Source organism: Lutra lutra, chromosome 6 (genome assembly GCF_902655055.1).
Source record: "Lutra lutra chromosome 6, mLutLut1.2, whole genome shotgun sequence".
NCBI lineage: Eukaryota > Metazoa > Chordata > Mammalia > Carnivora > Mustelidae > Lutra > Lutra lutra.
The window spans coordinates 39,030,432-39,037,850 of record NC_062283.1 but is presented as its reverse complement, the minus strand read 5'-3'; positions in this window follow the sequence as shown (position 1 = coordinate 39,037,850).

Genomic DNA, 7,419 nt, shown 5'->3' with positions numbered 1-7,419 from the left:
GGTTTCAGTAATTAAATCAAATGGAATTGCTGAATAATAGCTGGGGTGGTCAATTATTTCTACCTGAGGATCAGGGAGGGTTTGATGGAAGAGGTACTATTTCATTTAGGACTTAGATTGCAAATAGAATTTTGAAGAAGAGTGAATAAGGGAACAAATCCCATGATAAAAGAAAAACATGGAGGCATTAAAGTATCCATGTATATGAATAATTTAATGGCTGACTGTGGTCCTGAAGAATCTATTAAAATTTTGTCCTCCAGTTGTCTTGTTTATGCATTGGAGACAGTCATATTTGCCTTTTTATCATTCTAGGAAATGGAATATGTTAAGATAATCCCTTTCAAGTACTTTGAACTCTTCAAAGGAAAGACACCTAAAAATCTACAGCATAATTGAGGTATCAGATTTTTGCCACTCTTACGATCTATTATGATTTTATTCACTAATATTTATTTTGTCATCTAGAATTTTATTCATAAGCAAGAGCTTTTAGAAAATCATACTTATTTTAGGTTAAATGAGAAAAATGTTAGCTTAATTTTTCTTACGTGTTTTTTAATGTTTCTGACTGTGATTATAATACCACACAATAACTTTTAAAGTTAATGGTCAATTTCAACCATTATTAATTTGGCTGTCTCAAAATCAGACTATACGTTATTCAAGTACGACTACTCAGTGACATGAAAACAAATCTGCACTGTGTGTTCAAAAATAAACATTTTAATTGCAGATTAAATGCAATCTTAATCTTTGGAAGATTCTTCCAAACAGTTCAGAGTATGTGTTAATTTGACATCTGTAACATTTCAGATATTTCTGGTTCTCAGGTTTAAAAAAAAGCAATCTAAAAAGCAATAGAACAAAGGGAAAATATTGACAAGTAATTGCTTAAAAACCCATGTGAATACTTGGAAATGTGAGATCTTTACTCATTATAATCTTGAACTCTCCATGTTTTATATGATAAATATTCTAGCCTTTTGTTAGGTACCATGTCATATAAAATTCTACAGGATTACATTCATATTTAAGATTGTATTCTAATATTCACATGGACTAAATAAAAATCTACTTATTTAGACCTACACAAGAGTAATTTCACTGTCATTCTCCAAGTTGGATTTTATAATTTTACTAATCAAAAGTCAGTTTATTTTTTAAAGAAACTGTAATTCAGGTGTGACAGGTATAGAAAATAAACTCAAGTGTATAAGAAACATCTCATTTCTTATTGCCTTTAAATGAAATTAAACAGACTGACTAGCCTCCCCAGACTTCCAGGAAACTCCATCTCAATCAGTGTTGGGGTCCCTGATTCTCTTAGGATCACAGCATCTGGGAGGTTCACATGGTGTGAGGCAAAGAAAAGGACATTGACTTGCTGTGCCTTCATGGTCCCAGTTGACATATCAAAGTGAAAATTCAAAATGTATGCTTCCTTGGAGTTTCATGGCTCTCTGTTCTGTTGTAAGGCCAAGGCCACCAATCCCTTGGGTTTCTCCAGTCTAGGCACACCATGCAGCTATCTTGTTGAGATCTTGCTCCATTTTTGCAGAGACAGTGTGCACAGTGGTGCACTTTGTGTCCTGGACAAAGGGCTAGATTGAGGAGGTAAAGGGACTTGGAGCCAGGCTGCACCCTGCTCACCTGGCCCTGTGCCCTGGCAGGGGGCCGATTCATTTTACTCTGGACAAAGGCACCATTTGTTCAAAAGATGGATTCCTTTTGGCTTACATTTTGGGTGCACTTTCCAGGCGGCACAAAAGCTTCATATACAGACTAGCTGTGGCACTTCCCTCCTTCTGGCCTTGCCCCCCACAGAGCCTCGCACTGTTCATCCTCTTCCCACCAACCACATGAGAAGGAATATCTTCTCTAAGCATGGACAGTTCTCAAAGGCACTATTCTTCTCCTGCTGTCTTCCACAACTCCCAGCACCATCTCTTTTGAGGACTTAGGATTTTGCAAGAGTGAAAAGGCCTGTGGCTGCAGATGGTCTGCTTTCTGCCTGGCCAAGATATCCATGGAGAGGAATCACTAGGGCCTCGCTACTAGCTTGAACAGGAGATGGGTGAAAATTAAGAGTACAGTACGTGCCCTAATACTTGAAATCACCCACCACACTAGGATTAAGAGGATATATTACGTTACAATATTTATGAATTGCTGCTCCTCCCCCTCTAAGGAGAAAGGATCAGTTCTTTGGTTGGAGAATCTGTCTTGGACTTGAGAAGTACCATCCCAGATGAGGAATGGAGTGGGGAGAGCCCGGAAGTCAACACAAAGAGTAAAAGAAAGGAAGAAGGTCATGGGGGGAATGGAGGGAAAAATTAAACAAGATGGGACTGGGGAGGGAGACAAACCATAAGAGATTCTTAATCTCAGGAAACAAGCTGAGGGGTGCTGGAGGGTAAGTGGGGAGAGATAAGGTGGCTGGGTCATGGACTTTGGGGAGAGTATGTGCTATGGTGAGTGCTGTGAATTGTGTAAGACTAATGATTCATAGACCTGTACCCCTGAAACAAATAATATATGTTAATAAAAATAAATACGTAAATAGGTAAATAAATATATAAATAAATTTTTAAAAAAGAAAGGAAGGGGAATATAAGGCAGAGAGGAGCCCCAGGAGAGAGGAGAACAGAACGGGGAGTCCTGAGGAAAAAATGGGGCGGGCATGACAGTGAGATGTTAGAGAGAGAACTTAAGATTGTATTTTGTGTCATAATTCTCCCACATAATTCTCCCATAATTCTCCTCAAGAGAATAAGTGAACTTCTAATTGCTTTCCCAAGCTTTTTTGGGGTGAGATTTATTATTTTTTAGGCCATGTCATGTGCTGAGATTGTCTTCCAGGTAACCTAGTAAAGTTGGGTACATGGTCATTCTGCATCATCGACCAGGGAGAGGGCGGCCTTGCAGCCATGGACAGAAATTTAGGATCAAGGATGAGCATAAAGAATAAGTCAAAGATGAACTGACATACCCTTAGAAGAATGGCTAAAATAAAAAAAAAAAAAAGGAAAATGCTGAGTGTTGGTTAGGATGTGGAAAAACTGGAATGTTCCTTGATTGATAGTAGCTTGTAAATTGACATTACCATTTAGAAAACTATTAAGCAGCAGTTACAATACCTATAAAGAACATATATATATACTCTATGACCAACAAACTCCCAGTAGGGTGCCCAATGGAAATACGTATATTTGTGCACCAAAAGTCGTATGCTATTCATCATAGCCTAAAACTGCCATCAAACTGACATTAGAACGTATAAACAAACAGTAATATATTCAAGAATGGGATTCTGTATAGATCATTTTTAACTATGCATGGCAATAAGGGTGATTCTCACAAACGGTATGTTGAGTGAAAGAAGTCAAATGCAGTAGAGTTCATACTCTATGATTCTATACATATAGAATGCAAATACAGGTGAAGCGATATCTGTGGGTTACAAGGATGGTGGTTACAATTATGGAAGTGTTGGTGACAGGAAGGAGGAACAAAGGCAGCTTATGGGGTGTTGATAATGTTTTCTTTTTTTGCTATGTACTGTTTACACAGGTGTGTTCAGTTTGTGAAAACGTGACAAACAGTACAGTTAGTATGTGTGCACTTTTAACTATGTTTCTCAAACTTCAATGAAAAGCGAAACCAAAAAAAAAAAGGACTTAAATTTGGGCACACTTTATATCCTGGCTTTTTTATAAGACTGTAGTTCTCTCACAAAACTATTGAGTAGGCACAGAATTGAATAACGAATCATTTTGTATCTATCAGATCCTGACACAAAGAACTGAAAAACATAATTAGTCAAGAAACTTGGGAAATGAAATTATCTTTTCTTAAAGAAAATCAACATCAGAGGTTGTCTGACATTTCTGTTTCTCCCACAGTAATGCAAACATGAAAGCAAAAATTAAATGAGATCATATTATAAATGACAAGCACAGTGCCTTTCTACAGTAGAATCAGTAAGTGGAGCTATCTTTATTTCTAGTGGCTGTAACTATGTGGTCCAAGCAGAGAGGCACATGTTTATCAGGACAGTAGGTCTCCTATAGCCTGAACGCTGTTGCTCACCTGTACCTGAGGGCTTGGACTGGATGCTAGTCCTGGTGTGGCTTGGGGTCCCCATGCGGCTTGTGGAAATGAGTTTGCTTTTAAGGACTCTAGATGAGCAGCTGGTGTCACTTGACATTTATTGTCTGCTTTGTGCCAGGCACTGACTGTTCAAAGCAGAGTGACTGGAGACAGGGGAGAAGCTGGTACACATTACTTGAGCCAGTGGTCTGGAAGGAGGCTTGATATGTATGGAGATTGTATAGCAATGCAAAATTTAGATGAACTTTTTTTGGGGGGCTGGCCCCCCCCAAAAGATGGGGTCTTTCTTTCTTTGTTGTTGTTGTGGTTCCCAACCTTTGAAGTAGGTAGCATTTCACAGAGGAGAAAACAAAGTCATAGAAAGATTTAGTAATTTGCTCAATGTCACACAGCTCTTAAGGGGACCAACTAGGATCTGAATCCTGAAGGTCTGACTCCAGAGGCTAAGATGCTAGAAATCAAACTATGCTGAGTCCTTAGTACGTGGTCATGCTTCTGTCCCCAACTCCAAACAGGACAGAGCGGGAAGGGTCAGCCACAACGCAAAGGCAGAGGGTTCAGATGTTAGAGATTAAACCAGACAGCAAATGATGTCTAGTCAAGGAGTTTTGGAAATCTCTGGTAAATATTTTGCTGGAATGTTTCAAATACAATTCAAGCTTATTTAAAAGTCTAAAATAGTTTCTATACAAACAAGAAAAGACTCCATCCTAATCGACTGGGTGCATATTAATATCAAGTAGTCATTTAAGTAATTCTTTCTTATTTAAGGAGTTTTTAATCAATATTCTGAGATAATGTACTTCAGTTGCCATAAAATTCCTTTTTGCATTTTTTAGTAATTTAATGTATTCTTCTCCCTGTCAACCAACATTTAAAATACATTTCTTTCATATTAGTGGGATTTTATGTGCCTGTTAAATACCACGTGGAAATAATCAAGTCCCATTATGAACCCAATGCTAGTTCAACACCAATTTCAAAGCAATTTACCCACTTAGTGTCAGCAGCTATGCACCTTTTAACTTGTAGTTTAACTTTTAAAATCCCTTTGTTTTAATTTTGAGTCCATTTCTTCAGTGTCAGTTAATTACTTTGGCAGGATCTGGACCATGTTGGAGTCTGCACCAGTGTGGAACCAGCGTTCACTACAGCAGGTGGTGGCTGTGGATGGCACGGATGGTGTCTGGCGGGGAGGCTTAGTGTTTCCTGACAGATGACTAGCTTTTTCCTTTTTCCTTAGGGACTTTCCTGGACTTTTTCAGATCACTCAGGCTTGGGTTGGAGAGTCATTTCAGTGACTTAGAGAACTAATGTAGATTTTCCACTAGCCTTATTCTCTTAGCCAGGGATTCTCTTAGTCATGGTTTCTTGACCATGTGTGTAGCAATTAAGTCATCTGAGGAAACAATACAGCAAAGAGGAATAAAGCGTGATGGTGTGGGGTCTACTAAAGAAAAGGTCGTTAAGTCTGAGAAGGCAGCATTTAAAAACAACCCAAATGATAAGAAGAGGTGAGCCATCAAAGACCTGGAGTAGAGCATTCCAGCAGAGGGAGGAGCAGGCATGAAGATCCCGGGGACAGAAATGGACTTTGAAGTTATTTGAAGGTATTTGAAGAAGAGAAGAATGGTCTGTGTATGTGCTAGAGTTCAGTGACATGAACCAGGGATGAAATCAGCAGAGTAGATAGGAAGGTGGGCAAGAGCAAGGTCATGAGAACTTACAGGTGATGTAGCATCATTCTTACTCTAAGTGAATTGGAAAGCCTTTGAAGAGTTTAAGGAGGGAGTGACATGATGCTGATCGTGCTATAAAGGATCACTTGGTTGTGGTGTAGGTAATGGATTATATGGGAAGAAGAATGGAACACTTAGGCAGTTTTTTGTGTATTATAGACAGGAGATGATGGTGGCTTTGATGTTATCAGGGGAGGTAGTGGTAGTGAAGAGAGTGGATGAAGGATACATTTTGGTGGAAGAGCTGATAGCGATGCACTGGATGGAGGAGACAAAGGAAAGATATGAAAGAGTGAAATCAAGGATGAGCAACTAGGTGAGTAACAGTAATATTTACTGAGATGAGAAAGACCTCAGTTATTCCTCACCATGGCCCTTTGAGGTAGTTCTATTATCCCACCTATCCTATGTGAACCCTATATTTACTTATCCTCTCCTGTATCTCTTTATATCTAATGTGTATCTATCCTGTATTATTCCTATATCTATCATAAAAGAGAGGAAAATTAAATCTTAGCACTGCAGGGTAATTTGGCCTTGGACATGCAATTAGAAAGAAGTGAGCAGGAATTTGAGACCATTCTGCCTGAATTCAAAGTCCACACCCTAGTCACCACTCTAAGATTATCTTTTAGTTAACAGCCAACAACTATCATTGACAACATTTTTAATTATTTTTCTTTCAGGCTTAAGATAAATTTTTGTATTTTAAAACAGATTTGCAACATGTAATTTTATAAATGATATTTCCCATCAACTATTATATTAAAGTATTTCTAAACACTGTTCATAACATCTTCCATGTAAACCATCATCCTTCAAATGTTCCTTTTCAAGAGAATAATAAGACTTTGAACATTAAGGTTCAGGGAAGAAATAGGTAAAAGGCTCAAGAAAGTTTTCTCAAAGAGAGAAAAAAGAACAAATAAATGTTTCATTTCTCTCATTAAATATTTATTTCCTAAGATTTTCATTAAAATATTTATATATATATGAAAAATCTACACTTAACAAACAAAATCTCTTTACACATTATTTGTGAACTGTTTTAAGAATTATTTAGGTTTATTCTTCAAAATTACCTCCAAACTTAAAAAAAAAATCTTTAGGTCTTAGTTCGGAGGGTAGAGCCATTTACCTACTTCTTAGCATCCAGATTGGAATAACAATATGTACTCTGCCTCATTGTTTTATTCTGAATCCTGTGGTTTCAGGTAATAGGGACCTGATCAGGCTGATTCAAGAATAAAAATAACGTGAAAAATAGTTATCTTAGACAGGGTTTTTCTAGAGAGTAGAGATTGAAGCAAGCACAAATGTTAAAATCTGAAGTCAGTTTGGAAGAGGCAAACCCAGGGAAGCCAGAGTGCAGAAGGGGGGAAACTGCAAAGAAAGACGAATCACGGGCTATGATGCATTACTACCTTGGCTGCTCCTTTGTGGGAGCTGTGACAAGACACAGCTTGTCTTCTAGGGACTTCTCTAGACAGGTCCTATGGAGAAACTGCATTAGAAAAGTCCAGGAATGCGGAAAGGAGGAGTTGTTCTGCCCAACTCCCACTCATCC